This window comes from Mustela nivalis (assembly GCF_964662115.1).
Source record: "Mustela nivalis genome assembly, chromosome: 18".
In the NCBI taxonomy this organism is placed as follows: Eukaryota; Metazoa; Chordata; class Mammalia; order Carnivora; family Mustelidae; genus Mustela; species Mustela nivalis.
The window spans coordinates 7,677,613-7,698,641 of record NC_139037.1 but is presented as its reverse complement, the minus strand read 5'-3'; the positions used below and the strand labels follow the sequence as shown (position 1 = coordinate 7,698,641).

General features: G+C 40.3%; 1 long non-coding RNA gene across 1 annotated transcript in view; it reads right to left on the bottom strand.

Moving 5' to 3' along the window:
* Positions 1-21,029, bottom strand: part of LOC309853223 — a 572,893-nt gene that overhangs the window by 132,399 nt on the left and 419,465 nt on the right. The window contains exon 6 of the long non-coding RNA XR_014305583.1: positions 895-951. This is a non-coding gene — a long non-coding RNA (uncharacterized lncRNA). The remainder of the gene's footprint in view (positions 1-894; positions 952-21,029) is intronic.

The window sequence follows — 21,029 nt, the reverse complement described above, 5'->3', positions numbered from 1 at the left end:
GAAGACACTTCTGTTCATCCATCTGCCCATCAAGTCACTCATTTACCCACCTGTCCACATGTCCGTGCATTTACCCCTCTAAGCCTCTGCATTTGTATTGTTCAACAACTGCAGCAGCAGAAGCTCTTAGCCAGGGTTCCCTGAATAGGTACATTCACACAATGTAGTCCATCCTTGTGCTTCCAGTGTCTTCCATTGCAGTGGACACACAGAAGTGCAAATTAAATATTTGTTAAATAAATTAATGAGTACTCTCAGTTATGACTAGATAAACCCAAACCAGAAAGGTGGCATCTTGATCAGATAATCTGGCTGGCTCTAAAGCTGGTTTGAATAAGTTTACTTTTTATATGATTGCTTAATGGAAACATGCAGATTCATCCTATCTGCATTTGAGAAATGAATATGCTCAGACAAGGCCTTGACTAGTTTAGGCATGCCTCAAAGACTGGGCTTTAGTTGTTTGACAAAGTGAATTCATCTCCTTCAGATTCTAACACACCACTGGAAAGGGCTAAGGTCAGATTCATGCATTAGGAGCTAATCAGCCAGATCTCAAGATTCAGTAGATCCAATTATTTTTGCTTAACACCACTTCACAAGGTCACCACAGAGACCCTTAATCAAACTGACTGTTTGGGATAACTACATTTATGTAAACAGAACTCAGACTTGCTCAATTGAGGAAGACCATTATGGATTTGGCCAGTATAGTCAAGCTATCTGGGCAACTCAGATTGAAATCTCACTTTTTTATTTTTTAAATTTCTAAAATGCAAAACAAATTAAGTCCTTTCAGTTCAAACCTGGAGACAACATAGCATGTCACCAGCAGCATAGCAGATATGGAAAATAGAACCAGAGAAAGGTAGATTTTCATCTGGCATCACTTACCAGATCTGTCATCTTCAGCAAGTTACACTGAGTGTTGCTAAACCTCAGTTTCCCCATCTGCAAAATGTGGGAAAAAAATCCTTTACTTCACCAAAGTGAATTGTAGTCGATACCCTATAGGCAGTATCTATAACCTCAATGCCTGATACAAAGGAGGCACCTAATAAATAGTAGCTCCCAGTACCCTGGTTCTCTAAATAGTTGCTCTGTCTGCATAGCTCACCTTTCTTGAGACAATTTATTTAAAATAAAACAAACAAATGTCTTCTAAGGTCCATTTGGACCACTGGAACTCTGGAAAAGGCTTCTCTGTCTCTTGCCTCATTTACATTTCATTGTCACCATCATTGCCATTATACCTCAAATTAGAAATGTTTCCATTCTACAGATAAGAACATTGAGGACCAAGTTGAATGAGTAACTTACCCACTTTATGTCAGACTCAGAACTTAAACCTATCATTTTCAAGCCCTGAGCCCAGTTCTCTTGGTAGCAGCAGGATTATAAATAAAAGACACAAGAAAATGAGCAGGATAAAGGAGGCAAAAGGCCATCAAATCCCCTGAGACCCATCCAGAGTGGCCTTGCTTAAGTAACAAGCATGTACGTTGCTAAGAAGACCCAAACTGACATAGGCACTTGTGGGTCTGGGCTTCTCTCACATGCAAGCAGCATCATTAAGTATCACTGTGACCTTCTGATTGGCCTCCAACATATATAGATGATCTTATAACCTGAAAAGCTGTCCTATTTGCCTAGATTCCTACAAGGAGTCTGTGTTTTATTTCACTATTTTCCTTGGTGTGCTTCTATTTTCTTATTTATTTATTTGAACCACTAAATTATCTAATTAGTGACATATACCGTTGACACATGGGCCACTATGAATATTTACTGCACACTTGTTCACGCATTTATCTAAATAGGTGGCATGCCAGAGCTATGTAATAAGGAATAATGATTCTTTAGAAGAGTTACAGGAAATTATAGAAGGGGGAAAAAGTTTTGCACAGTGGGTTGCAGCTTCCAACCACATCTATCAATTCTTCCTGAGATAGAGCAATTGCATAGTAATGACAAAAAATTTATAGTAATGAATAAATCAATACTCAGCTCTGCGGCAGTTTCAGATGTTACTTTTATAGGTCTTCCCGTGTCTATTATATATCCCTTAGCTCTGGAGCTGAGAGAGTGTGGTGAATGCCAACAGCTAGAGGAGAAAGGGAATAGCTTAGACTCCTGAGAACATGGTGATCCATCACCATCCCCTTTCAGAGAGACCCATTTATATCTCTGAGCCCTAAAACGGAGCAGCTTACAGTGATCAACTACTCGTTAGACATGTGTTTGTTTTAAGAATGGAGCTGTCATTTCATGTTGAGCATAATGGAAATGCAAAAACAAACAAACAAACAAACAGACAGACATGGGTAGGATGGAGTAGGAAGAAGGAGGTGCTGGTGGAGAGGGAAGACAGAGAGCAGTGTCTCCCAGGGCTTTATTCATTCAACAAATATCAGCACATAGTAGGCCGAGTACCCACTATGTACCAAGTGTAATTCTAGGCAACGGTCAGCAAAGATTTTCTGTTAAGGACAAAATCATAAATATTTTAGGTTTTGTGAGCTAAATGGTCTCTGCTGTCCCAAAGCAACTGCGTCTGTGGTGCAAAAGCAGCCATACATGATATGTAAAAGAATGGGTGTGGCTATGTTCTCCCCAAATTAATTAACAAAGCAGGTGATGGGCTAGTTTTGGCCCATGGCATACAGATCACCCACCTAGCCCATAAAGCCACACTTCCTAAAGGATGTGCTTTGCACCAGTGGATTGTGGGATGATTTGATAGGGACATGGACATGGTATAAATGACTTAGAGTCACACAAAGGGGTTTAATTCCAAATATAAATCTCTTAACAATCCTCTGATTGCACCCAAGGAGAGAGTTTCTATCCTCTACTATCTAACATTTTGCCAATTTCTTTTCAACAACAAAAAAGAGCTCCTGAGACTCCCAGTCTGGCAAGCAACAGCTTCTAGAGATTCTTCAGTGTTGTTCATTTCCCCCCCTGAATTTCCATTAATGGCAAGCAATACTTGTATCTGTTTACCATTTAGAAAGTCAGAAACAGGGTTTCTTAACCTTGGCACTATGGACAGTTGTGCTGAATCATTCTCTGATTGAGATGGGAGGCTGTGCTGTGTACTGTAGGATGTTTGGTGGCATCTCTGGTCTCTACTCACCCCTCTCAGTTGCCAATAGCACAACCATGCCTCAACCACCTACTTCTTTGGTGACATCAAGCAACGATTTAATCTCCCCTACCTCATGTTTCTCATCTTTCCAATGGGGGATTATGATGACAATAGCTCTAACCTGACTGAATTGCTGTGAGGAATAAATAAATTCATTCATGCGAAGCAACTAGAAGAGAGTTCACCTGGGGAAAGCATTCAGTATTCATTCCAGTAACAAAATGTTTCTGCTTTAAATATATTTCTTTGTCTAGTAACTTATTCAAGTGATTCAGTTTAAAGAAAATATTATTAAATATGGAATATTTCAGACAGCATAAAGATATGTCAATTTATGGAGCTGTTTCATAAGTGCATTGAAGTTCTGAAATTAATGTATTTAAAGAGTGGGATTTGGGTGTGTTTTAATCTGTGGTCTATTATTTGTTAGATAAAATCAGATGATTTTGGACCAGTTACTGAGCTTCTTTGACTTCCAGTCTTCTCCCTGGGAATAAAATGATGCCTCCTTGGAGAAGTGTTGTAAAGCCAAATCAAGATAATTTTCTCAGGAATTGCTCAACACAATGTAGGTACTCAATAAATGTTACTTCTTTATCTCCCTATCCTGGTTGTTAGTAACTCTTACTGGTTGCATCAACTATCTATTGTTTAAAAAATAACCCCAAAACTTAGTGGTGTAAAGCTATAGTCACTCATTAGCTCACAGTTCCATAGGTTTGTAATTTGGGCTTAGTTCAGCAGGTTGGTTCTTCTGCTGGTCTTAATTAGGTTCATGTATATGGCAGCAGTCAGCTAGTGACTTAATAGGGGCTGGCCTCATTCACATGTGTGTCTGCAGGGCCTCCTGCTGCTATAGCTCTCATCCCCCAAAAGGCTGACCTGGACCTCTTTGTGGAGGCAGCTCTGTTCCAGAAAAGCAAGAGCAGAAGCATAAGGCCTCTTGTGGCCTAGCTTCAGAAATCACACCAAGTCACTTCTACCACCACATTTCATTAGTCATAACAAGCCACTAGGTCATCTCAGATCAAAGCATGGAGAAATATACTCCACTTCTGGATGAAAGGAGGAACAAAGCCACCTTGTGGGGAGTGTGATTTACTGAGGTCATTTCTATAACAGTTGCCCTAGTTTCTGCCTAGAGCTTCAGTACACATCTTCCTCCCCTATTTTTCCATAAAGACATCAGATGCCATTCATGTGACTTATATGGGGGTGTCATGATACTTGTGGGGGTACCCAGATGTTCACAAAACCTTCCAAATTACATGGAAAGTACAAGACAGCACAAAAAATCATGATCACTGCAACTAAGAATGGTACATTAGTTCAAGGTCACTCACTGCAGTTTACATTATTGCCCAGAGAGGCTGTGGCATCCACAGCATTTCTCACTCTATTCTAAATCTAGTTCTTCTCTTACATTCAAGAAAAAATGGTCAGTGTAACCATACACTGTGCGATTACTACAAAGATTAAACTTAAGTCTGTCTCCCTAAAAAAAAAGTCATTTATATCAAATGTTAACACCAAAATATTAGGAACAAATTGCATTAGCAGGTCTCAAAACTGCTTTGGGAAGGATTCATTAGTCCACGTAACTTATTAAACTTAGGAACTCATTCCCACCCACTTTTTTTCAGTAGCCACAATCTAAAAGTAATGTCCATGTTTTCTCATTACATTTCTTCTCTCTGGAAAGTGATTTTATGGTGATTTTCCTCCAGTACACATCACCTCTCCTCTTCCAAAGATATACTTTAAATCTGTATATTATTAATAGCTGGACCACCTCCTATATGTAGGTCTCAAACATCAGAGTTTTTGGCCACAAACAGATGACTTTTAATCTACACACTCCAACAAACAGTGCTCATACCCATCAGAGACTCCAGGCCTGGCTTCAAATGCTGTCACCATCTTTTTCCAATTTGGGTTCCATCACTATAACAACCTTGTCACCTCAGTTCTTTCTCTCCCTCCCTTACCGCTGTGATAAACCTTATCTCTGCTTAAACTCATCTCTCTTCTTACTCTGTGCCTGGATCTGAGAACCAGAATGTGGTGAGAGAAAAATTCACAGCAATGCTTACTAAACTTACATTAGAGTCCTGGCCACATATCTCAAGTGGGCCTTTGGCACCAGGTGAAAAGCCAACCACAATTCCCCAGTCAAAACCTCCTCCTGCTTATCCAGTTAACTACTGATACCATCTCACTTGTCCACCATCCAACACTCACTGTCAATAGATAACCCTGATTTTTATTTTATTGAGAAAATAGGAGCAATCAGAAGAGTGCTTTCTCTTTTCCACCTGTGTCTCTGTTGTTCTGTCTCTTCTCTTCTGTTATGATGACCTCTTATCTCCCGTTATGATGATCAAACATCTCTACTGCTCTCTAAACCCATTGTCCTTAATCCATTCAGGAGTTTTCTCTTAAAGTTGCTCCTCCATCCTCTGCATCATCAATCTACCCAATTATTCCCATCAGCATTTGGACATGCCCAAAGATGGAGCATCTACAGATAAAGACCTCAAAACTCTTATTAGTAACTCAGAACACTTTCAGAATATGTCAAAGCTTCCTCTGTATGATTCCATTAAGACATCTCTTATTAAATTCCCCAGTGGTCTTCATTTCCTTCGATCCAGTTCCCATATTTTCGACTGCATTGTCCTTGAATTCTCTGGGAGACTGGCTACACTTGGCCCAGGTCATTCCTATTAAAACTACCCCTTGCCTTAGCTTCCAGTCACCATACTCCCCTGGTCTTCCTCCCTCATCACTGGCCAATCCAATTCCTTTGTTTTTTTTCCCCAGTCTTCAATGTTGGTTCACCCAAGTACTTTGGCATTCCTCCTCTTCTCTTCTATAGCTACAACTCATTGTCAAGTTGACCTCACTTGAACTCTTGGCTTTAAATATCATCTCTTTGTTGATGACTTTCAAATTTATACCTTGATATATCTAGCTCTGATATCTCCCTGGAATGCCATTTTTCCATTCAACCCATCAGCAAGTCCTATTTCACTCTATCCTTAAGATATATCAAAATTTGACTCTTCCAACTACCTGGATGCTCACCACAATTTCTAACTCAGAAGTGTTAAATATTGTACCTGGTTTCCCAGCTTCCAGTCTTGTCTTCTCAGTTGATTCTTCCCACACACCAACCAGAGTGGGCTTATTCAAGATACATATAAATCAGATCATCTCACTCCTCTTTTCACAAAACTCCAATGACTCTGTATCACATATTGAATACAATCCAGATTCTGTACCTTGGCCTTCATGATTTTACCTCTGCCTACCTCTCTGGGCTTGCCTCCTATACTCTGACTCACTCACTCAGCTCCATTATGTTTACCTTAGAGCTTATAGACACACAGGACTCATTCCCACATCAGAACCCCTGCCTGTATCTCTCTCCCCCCAAACCTTTCAATGATTCACTCATTCACTTTGTTCATTTCTTGGCCCAAATATTACCTATTCAGAAAAGTATCTATGACTACTTTCCCTCAAGCAAATCTGTCAATCATCTTCCTCATTCTTTGCTTTTTCTTTGAAAGTCTTATTACCTGAAATACATGTATTTTATTCCTCACTCATTGTTCATGTCTCCACAAAAATTATAGACCTTGTCCATCTCATTAACTCTTTAATGCACAGCACACTGGAGACACTAAATAAATATTTTTTAAATAAATGGTTGATAGTATTGGCAGAAATAACAATTGTGAAATGTTCTTAGAATTTTTGCTTCATGCATTCATATTAGACATGATCACTTGGCTTAAGCAAGAAAGGAAGCAAGAGAAAACATAAGCTTGTCTTGGCATATAGATTTTATTTAAATTCTTTACCCACTGCTTCATATTCTCCAGATTTAGACGAAGTTTGTGAAAATGGAGGGGTAGAACTATTTAATGTAAAAAAAAAAAACTATTTAAAGTCACAATACATACTAAATCATTAGCTTTGTCTTCTTCTTGTATCCTGGTATTGCCTATAAACTATACTCCTATAAGACACATGAGAATTTGTAAGAACTCATTAACATCATCATTTACACAGAGACATGTAAACTACCTATAAGAAGATTTAACTGATTTGATATGAACATCAGATGTCATCAATTTATAGTATGCAACTCATCCCAGTAACTGATATCTAGCCAAATCAAGATTTCAGAATGTTTATTTGGTTTTCATAATTCAGAGAGGGATTCTGGAATGGTATTTTGACAAGTTTCCCTACAGAATAATCACTGACTTTCACAGAGGATTATTTGGATGCAATGTCAAGTTATTCTCAATTATTCAAGAAGGACTTCTCTCTGGGCCAAGGCCCACTTGGGGTAAAAGACCAAGGGAAAGATATGATTTAGCTATAGGGAGAGATGCTGGAAAGCAAACCCCCCTTGCCAACGGGAGTCTAGCCTCTTGTCACAATAGCGGCACTCAGTAATAGAATCGCACTAAGATGTGGCCTCATGATTTCTTTGGTTTTTAGAGTTTGATTTGTTCAGCCTCTTGCCCTATTGAATTAGCCTTCCATGAAGTTATGCGTTTGGTGGAGCCATGTCTAATGGTCCAGAGGTAACCAAATATTCCTCTTCAATATGTGGAAAAGCCGTGAACATCAGTGGTGCAATCATCAAACATTTCTTGTGCTGCGTCTTCCAGGCACATAGTAAGACTTTATTTTCCCACCTTATACTAAGGTAGCTATAGCCATGTGACAGTTTGGCCAATGAAATATCAGCAAAGGTATCGCTTGCCAGTTCTTGGTGGAAGCATTAATAACCAGTGCACAATGTGACATGTTTGCTCCCTAGGTTGAGGTGATTGTAGAAGCACATGTTGAAAGGATGCCCACTTCAGCCAGGAGCCTTGTGTGACTGTGATGAGCAAAGCCTTCTGATGACATCTCTTTGCGCTAGACATGTAGCTTGTCAGAGACAGACAGAAAGACAGACTCAGAGAGGAACTAATTATGTTAAGCCACTGAGACTTTTGGAGTGTTTTCCCAGCATGAACTTGTCCATCCTGACTTCTATCCCCTTCTGAGGGCTCAGGTTCTGGAGAAGAGCTGGCAGCTCTGCAATCTTTGATAGTAACAATTAAGTCATGGGAGACTTCTTGAGAAAACAGGGTCTGTGGTATGGTAGAGTGAACAGGTACTGACACAGTCAGTACAAGAAACCCCAGTAGAGACTGAGTCATCTCTAAAACACTTCAAGAATTTTGTCTGGCCTCCTCCTTCATTAGAAGCCAAGTCTTCAGCTGCATGTCCCCTAGCTCCTTGCAATTCTAGCAAAGCAGACTACTGGGATACCCACAATCATACTGGCTTCAGGGCACAGAACACCAATGTCATTTCACAGAGTAGAAAAGCCCCAGTTAGGCTCACCCAGGCCACGGTGCCTTCAATGGCCCCATAAGCTCCCATACAGAGAGAATACAACTGCATGTCAATCATAGCCAGCTTTTATTTTATTTTAAAGATTTTATTCATTTATTTGACAGAGAGAGGCATAGTGAGAGAAGGAACACAGGCAGGGGGAGGGGGAGAGGCAGAAGCAGGCTTCCTACTGAGCAGGGAGCCCAATGAGAGGCTGAATCTCAGGACCCTGGGATCGTGACCTGATCCAAAGGCAGATGCTTAATGACTGAGCCACCCATGCGCCCCTATCACCACCAGATTTTGACAACAATTAGACAAGTCTGTGTCTTGGTTCCTCTAGTTGTGTGGCTTTGGGCAATTTACATCACCTCCTGAGTCTTCATTTCTTCAGCTAGGAATGAAGAACTTAATAGTACATACCTTAACTAGGAGGGGGACCCTTTGTGGGATAGTAAATATTAAGAGCTCCATACTGTCCCTGTAACATAGCCAAACCATAGGAAACCACCATTTTTACAGGGCAAATCATAAGCTTTTGGCAGTTTCATATGGTTTGACTTAGAAATGTCAATTAACAGGAGCTGGTTTCACTTCTGAAAAAGTTCTGATAATTCAGTAAAAGCTATTCATGTCTGTCATTTGTTCTCCCTCAGGATTCACAAACCAGGGAATGTTCAGATGCTTCCCATTCAGCCGGATTCTCCAAATGGACTACATATACTAGATTACCATTAGGCCAGCGCTGTCACTGCATCTGTAAACCACCTGTGCACAGGTGACTGGCCTTGGTCAATGGTCTTCTCTCCATACCAAATCATCAGTACCTATCCCTGGCTTTGCTTCCCTTACCTCGGCCCCACAGCATTAATTATTCCTCCCGACAGACTAAAATATATTGGCTATACAGAACCGAAGATCTGCCTCTGAAAAATTTGCACCAAGAATCCTAAAATTCATTGTCTTTCTTGCCTGGGATATAGAAACAGCACATGGAAGAATCACAAGAGCAAGATTCGAAGTTGTCTATACTGCCTATGGGACAACCCAATGGCATAGCCCTCTCCATTGTTATTTCTCCCCACTTCCAGAGTCAGGTGACTGTGAGGTAATAATGGACACAGTGTAGCTGTGGAAAGCAGCAGGCTACTTCCTGTTTCTCTATGTTTGCTTTTGCTGTTCCCCCTGCCTGGAGCACCTTTCTTCCCCTCTGTTCTCCTCTTTTCACATCTCAAGTCATGCTTTACGTGCTTCATGAGAGAAGGGACCTTGTCTGCATTGTCCGTGACTCATACTCTTAAAAATACTTGCATTCAATAGATACTGATTGAATTAATGAGTAAATAAACAAATGAGCGAAAAGTGCTTCAGAAAGGTTGGCCTGGACACACGTCTTGCTGGTGAGGATCCCCTCGGATGTTCTCCTGAGGCACCTCTGTACCTGGCTTAACCTTTACTTTCCCAGCAATAAATGTGGGGCATTACTCTATGGCCCAAAGCCAAAGACTTCTTTTTTTCATGTTAGAGATTCCTTGAGTGAGACCTTAGGATCTGGCCTAGAAGGTCCTCATAAATGTATCTGACTCTTTTGCTTTCTTCGCTCTTCCTTGGCTCTTTGTGAAGAGCCTGGCTACCTCCAGCCTTAGGCTGGGGGAGTAGGGCTCTCAGCCCCTAATGTGAAGATAAGTTCAGTTTAGGGAGTTACCTAGTTGGGGAAAGTGGGGACAGGGGAGAGGAGGGACTTGTGCTTTTCACAGTCTCTGTAGAGGACTGAATTCTCCCCATCTAAGCAAAACAGCAAAAGGGAAATATAGGTCTTCCAACAAGTGATTTATTCTGTATCAGAAACGCATTTACCTGGCCTATTTTGTTGAACAGAAAAACCTCAGGTTCACTTAGTAAAACTCAATCTGAATATTTCTATCCTTTATTTCCATACAGATTAGCTTCATATGGCCTCGAGTATAAACACCACAGATTGGCTTGCGGGTTCTACGGGGGGTGGAAAGAGGGAGCGTGGAAGGGAGATCATCGCTATTTTAAGTTTCTTCATGGTTCAGTAGGCGGCTGCTAAGAGTTCTAAAGGAGCAAACAAAATAAGAAAAGTTTATTGATTAGTTTACAAATAACTGTTGTATAAGAAAAGGTACTGAATGGCAGGCTGGCTTACTGATGGCTTACTTTTGCGGCCCTTTTCATTCTGTGGCCTTGGGAGCAGCCTCCAGGGGGGAATAAAAGAAGCAAAGCAAATGTGTTGTCTGGATAAATACGAGTTTGCACCAGGTTAAAAAAATAAATAAACAGGACCCTTTATTTGTTGCTGATTTGGAAGGAGACCAATGTATGCCTACTCTTCATCTCTTCATGAAAAAATCTTTTAAAATGTCTTTGTCCTCCTCTGGCCAACACAATAAAGCTTGAGATGCCAGACTCCAGGGCATAGGTGACAAACTTTGATATGGTCTTCTCTAGTCCCCAACCAGTCACTGAGTGATTTGAGAAAAAAAGTGAAAGCAGCAAATCCATGCTTGTTCCTGGGGTTACAATGGAGAGATAGTGACCTGGAGAGAGAAGTCATTTCAGTGGCGGGGAGGAGGAGGGTTGTGGCCCTGGAAAAAAGAATAGGAAACAACACCAGGATTTCAACCTGCTCTACCCTGCTTCATCTTTGGGAGACCTTGGCAAGGTGTTGGCGGGTTGGGAGGATTAACTGAAATCAGGCGTTTGAAAGCCTTAGGCCCTGGAAGCTCTCAGGCAACGCAACAGTCAGTGCTGTGATGAGATTTCGTCCATGTGAAACTTCTAGTGAGATCTGGAAGTAGCTCGCAAGAGATGTAGCTACCATGTAAGCCAGGTAGAGAGGCAGGGATCTGGGTCCCACCAAGGAGTTTGGTTCTAGGTCCACAGACTGGTGTTGCCAAATGTGGAGGTTGTATAATGTGTCAGATTCTCCACAGAACGCTGACCCAGCACTAAGGAAACCTGGGTCACAGAGACAGTGCTCTTGCCATTTCAATCTCCCTTCAAACCTTCTGTTTTATGCTACAAAGAAAGCCCCCATGATATTGGTTGATTGTCAACACTTACTAAGCATTTGTTAATTTCTTTCTTTTTTTTTTTTTTTTTTTTTTTTTTTTACAGGAGTCCCAGGACCCGAGGTACAGCTCCTACACAGCCAGTTGTTACTGGTTATAATATAACTTTACTTTTTGTTGGCATTTATTTTCCAGATCACTTTCCTTTTTCTGGGCAGTGATTGTTTTCCATCATGTTAGTGATAAAAGAAGTCTTTGTAAATTTTTAGAAACGGAACTGCCTTAGGCACTCTCATACATTGCTGCTGGAAATGTGAATGGGTACAAACAAGTCTTGTAGAGAGTGATTTTATAGCATCTGACAAAATAACATTTGCAGCTAGCTTTTGACCCAGGAATTTCCCTTCTAGGAATTTACCCTGAAGATATAGCTCCAACAATAAGAAAATAATGTGCAAAAGTTTATTCATTGCGGCATTGTTGGCAACTGCAAACACTGGAAATAACTTAAATGCTCACACACAGGAGATGGTTGAACCAAGCCCGGTACATCCACAGAGAGTTGAGGAAGATGTCACAGTAAAAAAATAATGAGGATAAGTTTTATTGACTGACAGGGAGTGATTTCCAAGAATTATTTTTAAGTGAAAAAACTTAAAGTACAAAGAATACCTATAATATGTCACCTTTGTGTAATAAGGAAAAGAAAATGAGAAAATATACATGTATTCTCCTAAATACAGGAAGGATAAATCACCATCCAATGACCCTGGTTAAGTGCAGAGGTAGGTGGAAAAGGATCGGGAAGGGTAGAAAGGTTAGACAGGTGGGATAAGGAAGGGGTATTTCTCTGAGGGCATCTTGCTGTAGAGGAGGAACACTTGTAAGCATGTTAATGCTTCACATAAAAAAATCAATAGGGATAATGGAAAAACACTAAAATGGAATACAAACAGTAACAGGTGAACTAACTCTGTATTGAGTGAATAACATGACAATACAGAAAGGAGAATAAAGAACGAATCCAAATAACTTAAATGCGCTATCTGGATAATATCCCACAGACTAAAGACAAAAAAAGCTGTACGCAAATATTGACATCTAGTTAGTAGGTTTATTCTTCACGGTAATATGGATTAGCAATTCTGAAACCACTCTTTTGCATTCTAAGGTTGATGAAATAAGTAAATATGTTGTGGATAATAGGATCGCAGTTTCTCATGGTCAAAAAAGAGAAAGAAATGTGGAAAGGGGCCAGATAAGCATCAATGCTGGATTTTAGATTGGAATTCAAGTATTAATGTGAACTCATGATCTATTATACAGATGGATAGATAGACATAAATGTATATAGATAATGAGCTATAGATGTGTAGGTTTATGAGTCTGTTTCTGTGGGTATACATACATACACATATCATACTTTTGTTTTGAAGCTCTCTTCACTGAAAGGGCCTAGAAGCTATGACATCCCCATAACAGTGAGCTACTTGTTACCCAGATCTTAGTTTCCAAAGTTATTATCCTCCAAAAGAATCTAGTGTTCCTTGGGAAAAGGGCTGATTTCAGAGCTAGACCTGGAAAAGCTTAATTATGTGAGTACAGAATAGCCCATCAAGTCAGAAAGTAAGGATGTGCTAGAAGAAATATGGGTACATAGCAAAAGGACATAGGAGCCAGCGTGAAGGGGGTCTCCCTAGCCAAATCTGGGGCAATTTCATTATCAGAATAAATAGGGTTAGCAACACAGTATAACTCAGTGAATGATACAGAAACATGTGAATCCACACTGATATAAGTAAATACATAAATATATAAATAATATTTTGGAATGGATGGTAGAGTGGGTATAAAGGGAGAACTTGTAATTCCCTCTAAAAGAATGTCAGCTAACAAAGAAAGAAAAAAAAATAAAGGAATTAGAAAATCACCATTTGTTAATCCTTATAGTAAAAATTGATTCAAGATTCATCAATCAGCTTTAAACTAGTAGATGAAACTTTGATAAGAAATTATATTTAATGAGTCACAAAGTACCTCCAACAGGATATTTACTAATGAAAGAGAACAAGGATAATTTTACAGTGGGGAAGCCCAGCAAACCCCACCTTAAATGGTGGTGAATTTAGCATCACCAGTAATGGGACCAATTATCATTGTATGCTTCTTGATATTATGTTCTGCCCAAAATGCATTAACTGAATCAACCTAAACTGAGGGACATTCTACAAAATAACTGGCCCAGACTCTAAACTATTTTAAGGTCAAGAATGACAAAGACCAAGGTATTGTTACAGATCGAAGATTAAAGAGACATGACAAGTAAAGGCAATATTGTATCTTAGACTGATCCTAAAGCAGAAAGTATGCATACAAAGATATACAGACACAACACATCAATAATACTAAATTCTTAATTTTGACACTTGCTGTGTGGTTATGTTAGAATTCCCTTAATTTTAAGAAACACAAACCTATGTCTACAATGTATTCGCAATATCTCAGAAAAGTATGCCTATACATATATACACATGCATACATACATGTGTATGTGCAAACAGATTAGAAATGAAATTTTATATAAGAAAATAATAAATCAAATGCAGCGAAATGCTAACATTCACAGTATCTATATGAAGTGTATATGAGAATTTCTGTAAACTTTTTGTAACTATTTCAAAATAACAAGTTAAAAAAAAAAGTGAGCCTATTAAGTAAGTAAAGCAAAACTCATGAAGAGATTGGTAACATGACCAAAGTCTGGAAAAGACTATGGCTGATGATGGACACCCAATAAAGGGCCCATGATCTACTTGGGCAGCAAGGCCACAATGATGTATGAAATCCCCACACTCATCCCTGCACCAAACATCTAATTCAAGAACCTAGTGAAGCTTGAGCAGTCATCTGAATATCATGAGAAAAGCAGGAGAAGCCCAGACTTCTTTTCTGAAGGGGTGGCCTCATGCCTCCCAGTTGGGAGGGTAGAGGATGGATAGGTGGTGTTTTAAGGCCTTCCGTAGGCAGTAGTTATATAGGAATGCTCCCGCACAAAAACCAGGTTCTTCAGCCCAAAGCCAGACACTGGCTTTAGGGGATTACAGGTAAACTTTAATTTGAGTTGTTCAGTAACACAAAGCAGCCAGGATCAGGGCACCCTGAGCGGAGCAGAACAGAGGACTCTGTTCTGTTCACATATGCAGTGATTTGTCCTATGTAGTTTAGCAGAAGAAAGCCGTAACGTTTGAATGAAGGGAACATAATGTAGTGGGATGTCAGAAAGTCCTGAATTCTAAATTCAGTTCTACTTAGTGGATTTTCCCTTCTTCCTGAACTTTTTATTCATTTTTAAAATGGTGATTTAAAAAAAAAAATCCTGCTTCACAGGGTTGTTTTGATGACTAAAGGTCATTTATGTAATACATATTTATTGAGTGCTTATTATGTGCCAGACACCATTCCAGGGAATATGATGTCACCAAGACCAGGTCCATACCTCTGTGAAGTTTATATACTAGGGCCATGTTGGAGCTCAATGTGAGAAAGAAGAGAAAGGCTGGGTGGTTGGACCCAAACGAGTATGTGGGGGAGTTGGAGAGTGCAGGCCATGTTGGCAGGGACTCCAGGCTTCAGGAGCAAGGTAGGGAGTATGGGTATTAGATAAGAGCTCTTATAAGCTATTGAAGGTGCTAAGCAAGTGAAAATCACACTTTGACAGGCACCTTGGCTGCTGTGAGCAGAAACAAATGTGGGAAGAGGTCAGAGTGGAATAGGGGTACCAATAAGAAGCCTGGCAGTACTTCCATCAAGAAATAATAGCTGGGGTGATGAGGATAGAAACAGTCAGGAAATGCTTCCTTAAAGTCCCAGAAAGTGAATATTTTAGGCAAAATCAAGGCCAAAGTCCCTATTAAAATACCATCAACTTTTTTCAAGGAAATGGAACAAAAAATCCTAAAATTTATATGGAACCAGAAAAGACCCCGAATAGTCAGAGGAATGTTGAAAAAGAAAACCAAAGTTGGCAGCATCACAATTCCAGACTTCAAGCTCTATTACAAAGCTGTCATCATCAAGACAGCATGGTACCAGCACAAAAACAGACACATAGATCAATGGAACAGAATAGAGAGCTCAGAAATGGACCCTCAACTCTATGGTCAACTAATCTTTGACAAAGCAGGAAAGAATATCCAATGGAAAAAAGATAGTCTCTATAACAAATGGTGTTGGGAAAACTGGACAGCCACTAAAGAAGAATGAAACTGGACCATTTCCTTATACCACACACAAAAATAGGCTCAAAATGGATGAAAGACCTCAATGTGAGACAGGAATCCATCAAAATCCTTGAGGAGAACACAGGCAGCAACCTCTTTGACCTCAGCCACAGCAACTTCTTTCTGGAAACATCACCAAAGGGAAGCAAAGACAAAAATGAACTATTGGGACTTCATCAAGCTCAAAAGCTTTTGCACAGCAAAGAAAACAGTCAACAAAATCAAAAGACAACCAACTGAATGGGAGCAGATATTTGCAAACGACATATCAGATAAGTATCCAAAATCTATAAAGAACATATCAAACTCAACAACCAAAGAACAAATAATCCAATCAAGAAATGGGCAGAAGACATGAACAAACAGTTTGGCAAAGAAGACATCTAAATGGCCAACAGACACATGAAAAATTGGTCCACATCACTCAGCATCAGGGCAATACAAATCTAAACCACAGAGAGATACCATCTCTTACCAGTCAGAATGGCTAAAGTTAACAAGTCAGGAAATGCCAGATGTTGGTGAAGATGTGGAGAAAGGGAAACCCTCCTCCACTGTGGGTGGGAATGCCAGCTGGTGCAGCCACTCTGGAAATCAGTATGGAGGTTCCTCAAAAAGTTTAAAATAGAGCTACCCTATGACCCAGCAATAACACTACTGGGTATTTACTCTAAAGATTCAAATGTAGGGATCCAAAAGGGCACATGTGCTTGAATGTTTATAGCAGCAATGTCTACAATAGCCAAACTTTGGAAGAAACTTAGATGTCCATCAACAGATGAATGGATAAAGAAGATGTGGTATATATACCACATCTTCTTTATATATGCTGTGTATATATATATATATATATATATATATATATATACAGCATATACACAATTGTGTATTTATATATATAATTGTGTATATATATATATATATATATATACACACACACAATTGTATGTATATATATGTGTGTGTGTGTGCGCACGCGCCCTGGAATACTATGCAGCCATAAAAAACTGAAATCTTGTCATTTGCAACAACATGGATGGAATTAGAAGGCATTACACTAAGCGAAATTAGTCAATCAGAGAAAGACAATTATCTTAACTCTCTGATATGAGGAATTTGAGAGGCGGGGTGGGGGGTGGTGGGCGTAGGGAAGGAAAAAATGAAACAAGTTGGGACTGGAGAGGGAGATAAACCATAAGAGACTCTTAATCTCAGGAAAGAAACTGAGCGTTGCTGGGGGTGGAGGGAGGGATAGGGTGGTGGGGTTATAGACATTGAGGATGGAATGTGCTATGGTGAGTGCTGTGAACTGTGTAAGACTGATGATTCACAGACCTGTACCCCTGAAGCAAATAATGCATTATATGTTAATTTAAAAAATAAACAAGGCAAAAAGGCAGACTTGAGAAAAATAGGCATGTATTTATATAAACATTTAAATCCATTGCGTTAAAATAAATAAGTAAAAGTCACTCTTAGCTCAAGGGCCATGAAACAAAACAAAGCAAAAACCAGGCAGCTAGCTGGACCTTCCAGACTTGGTTTGTAAAGCCCTGGTAGCCCACGATAGGGGAAAATACGGCCTTTAAAAGACCGTGATGACATGTGTGCTTGCACGGTGGGTCAGGGCTTGGGAAGAACTTCACGCCTCTCCAGTAGTGCGGAGTGTGTTTACACGTCTCTGCTGCCTAGCCTGATCAGAGGAGGTCCTAGAGGGGTGTACCAGGATACACATATCTGGTTCAGCTCATTTTCTTCACTTCATAGAACGGATTTCTGCGGATTTCTGGAGATTGCATGGGAGGTGAGAGGCTCTTTCTGTATTTTTGGGCTTAGGACCACAGCCCTATTGACATTCAGATAGATTTGGAGTTCCACTACTGTATTTACACTGGGGATGCCTGTGAACTTACTCCCTGCCCCTAACATAGATATCCTATGGCCCAGAAAAACCCAACTTATTGACAATTATTAAAAGAGTGAGGGAAAGGATGAGTGGGGCCAACCCATTTGCCTCCTGATTTATCTATTGTGAAGCTGAAAGACCTGTAATTACAATAACTTAGAGATGGTCCCTGGCTCAGCCAGCAGTGGGAAGTCCACTGGAATTCTCCATACAGAAATACCTAATCCGCAGTGATTAATATAGCACATAATTCAAACCCATATAGCTTTCTTCTAAAGTCTCCTGGACTAAAGTTGAAAATAGGATACTTTTTGTCTGCTGGGCACGATTTGCACATAAATATAAAGGAGAATATGATAAAGAACAAGACTTGAGTAACTATAATGCACCAGATAAAAAGACTTCTTCCGTCCAGTTAAATCTTAGTTACTGCATATTATATCACATATTATATGTGTTATATATACTATATACTGCTTTTATACTATATATTCATATATATTCTATGTAAACATATATTCATTCATTTGTATATATACACACATCCAGATTAATTACAGAAAGTTCTGAAAATTTACATTAAGAGGGAGAAATGTTCACTGAATCTTGATAATTACTAGTAACTTTTCAGTGTTTTATTTGAGTCTTTCAAATTTCGATTTTTTAAAAAATTTCAGAGTGGGACAACCTTCTGTGCTTATTAATGTACCTTCATCCTCAAAGGTTTAAAAAAAAGAAATCTTGTTTTCTCCTTATTGCTTTACCTAATATTTTAGCAGCAGCATTTTCCATGGTATTGAGGACTTTTCAAAAGCCTTTCAGATACCTGCAATGGCCAGTAGGTTTAATATTTATCAACAAAACCAAACTGCAAAGGTGGGTTGAAAAGGGGCTTTCAGCATTCTCTTATTGTATATAATGTTTCTCCTTGTGGTTTCCTACCATGTCTTTAGCATAAACCTAGAGAGTCAAATGTCCCAAGGCTTCCCAAGGCCAGCTACCCATCAGAAATCTCTGAATTTTGGCCTCACAGAGGGAGCCTGGGTGTTAGCTCCTGAATGTTCATATTCTGGGGAAGAGCTTTATTAAATTAATTGGTGTAAAAGCTTTATTCCTTTGCTAGATAAATGTATTCCCTTTACTGAGTTGTCTTTTAATTTAACTCTGAATTTTTTTTTTTTTTTACAGAGCTCTTCAGAAGGAGTTACTGCTTTTTCATATCCCCTGTCTTTGGGTACTTATTAATCTATCACTTTAAGTTATCTACAGCTCTTCTCTTGTTCTGAAAAGTAACTTAGCTGTCTCTTTCAAGTTATAACCACATCAGTGATGATGTTGGTGACAGTGATGATGACATAGTCCTTGGGGGATATATGAAAGACAGAACCTCTCAGGAGTGGGGCCAAATTGTTCTGGAGATTCCAGGACGTGTCTCCAGGCATGTCTCCCCCTAACACCCCCCCTCCCCAGTCTGTGGGGACAGATTTGGGCTTGTGTGGCATTTGAATGCTCTTGATCTGCCCTTATGTAATAAGTATGACTCATGGTACAGTATGAGTCACCCAAACCCGCACCTGGGGCACCTCCGCCAGGCCTGTGGAGCTTCCCACCTGCCTTGATCCCTGTCTGAATAGAGATAGCGTGACTCAGCGTCAGGGAAGGGTGGTTCTCCACAACTGGCCAGTGTCCTCAGCTCCAGGAAGCTTTAGGCTGGTGACGTGGCAGCTGAGAGGAAGACTGTGCTCCCCACGTCAGCAGTGCCTCTCCAAGGGAACCCCACACAGGAAGGGACAGCCCTGGCCAGCTGGCCTGCACCAGCCCAGTATGGTGTGGAGAGGAAACACAAGGGCACGACGTCTGTCTGGATCTTTAGTGAGCTCTGCTTTTCCTCCTGGCCTCTGTGTGGTCAAGAAGGCACGGCTAATAATAAGATGCTAACGCTTTTTAAATCTTACTGTATGCCAGGCCAGTATCACACAAGGCGTCTCACATCTGTTAACACATTGAATCTTCACAAGACAACCGTGAGGTAACTACCACCGATGTGGGAAACAAAGGCAGAAGGAAATGTAGATAAAATTAAACGCCCTTATAACCAGCATATATTGAAAAATACTTGAGATGGGCAGATTATAACATTCCTCCAGGATCCTGAGTCTTCTCTAGCATATGGAAGTCTTTTTAGAACTTTCCTTATCTTTACCTCCCCCAACCCCAAGGTATATAATCAGTTGTCCTTCACAATCCTGGGCCAGCAGCGAGTACCACAGAACAGAGAGCAGCAGCAGCTCTTTCTGCCCACGGGTCCTGTCCCCATGCTTTAATAAAACTTTTTTTTAGCACTGAAGATGTCTCAGGAATTCTTTCTTGGGGCTCCGGATGGCTCCGGGCCCGACCAACAAACCAACACTACTCTAAAAAATGTCATCACTACCAATGTGCCCATTTGACAAATGTGGGAACTAAGGCCCGGCAGGAAAAAGTGATTTGTTCATTCACACAGCTGGATAAGAGGTCAACCTGGAATCTGAAGCCCCTCTCCAGAGCTTTCCCTCCTAACTACTAGACTGGTCTTCTTAACCTGTAAAGTGCACATGAATCACCCAGGGATCTTGTGAAAATGAAGGTTTTGATTCAGCAGCTTTGGGGTGGGGCCTGAGACCCAGCATTTCCAACAAGCTTGCAGGTGAGAGAGATATTGCTGATCCCTGGACCACATTTTGAGTAACAAGGCTATATATTATAGTATTTTCATTATGCCTTGAGCAATTCTCAATTGGAAAATATTTTCTTCTTCATGCCTTCATTTGTTTATGCATATATCGTACATCCATACATCAAGCCCACATCCACTGAATCCTTCCAGTGAATCCGGCACGGGAATATGAAGATGGACATAACTTCATGGCCAACATAGAGAAAATCAGTTCAACAGAGACGAATTATAATAGAACATGGTAAGGTCTAAAACAGAAGGATGATGTTCTGTAGCATGGAACACAAAAGAAGGACTAACTCTAACAGTGAGTCAGGAAAAGCACCCCAAAACATGTCATGAGGGAATCCAGGATGAGCCAGATGTGATGTGTTCAGGGGCTGGAAAGGACCAGGATTCTGAGGACGGTGAGCCATTGTCTGTATTTCCAGCCAATCACGAGTGGTAGGTAGAAAGGCAGAAGAGACCCAAAGAATGAATAGGCAACAAACAGATCTTCTCTTTGCCAGAAACCCATCCCTGTACCCCTTGG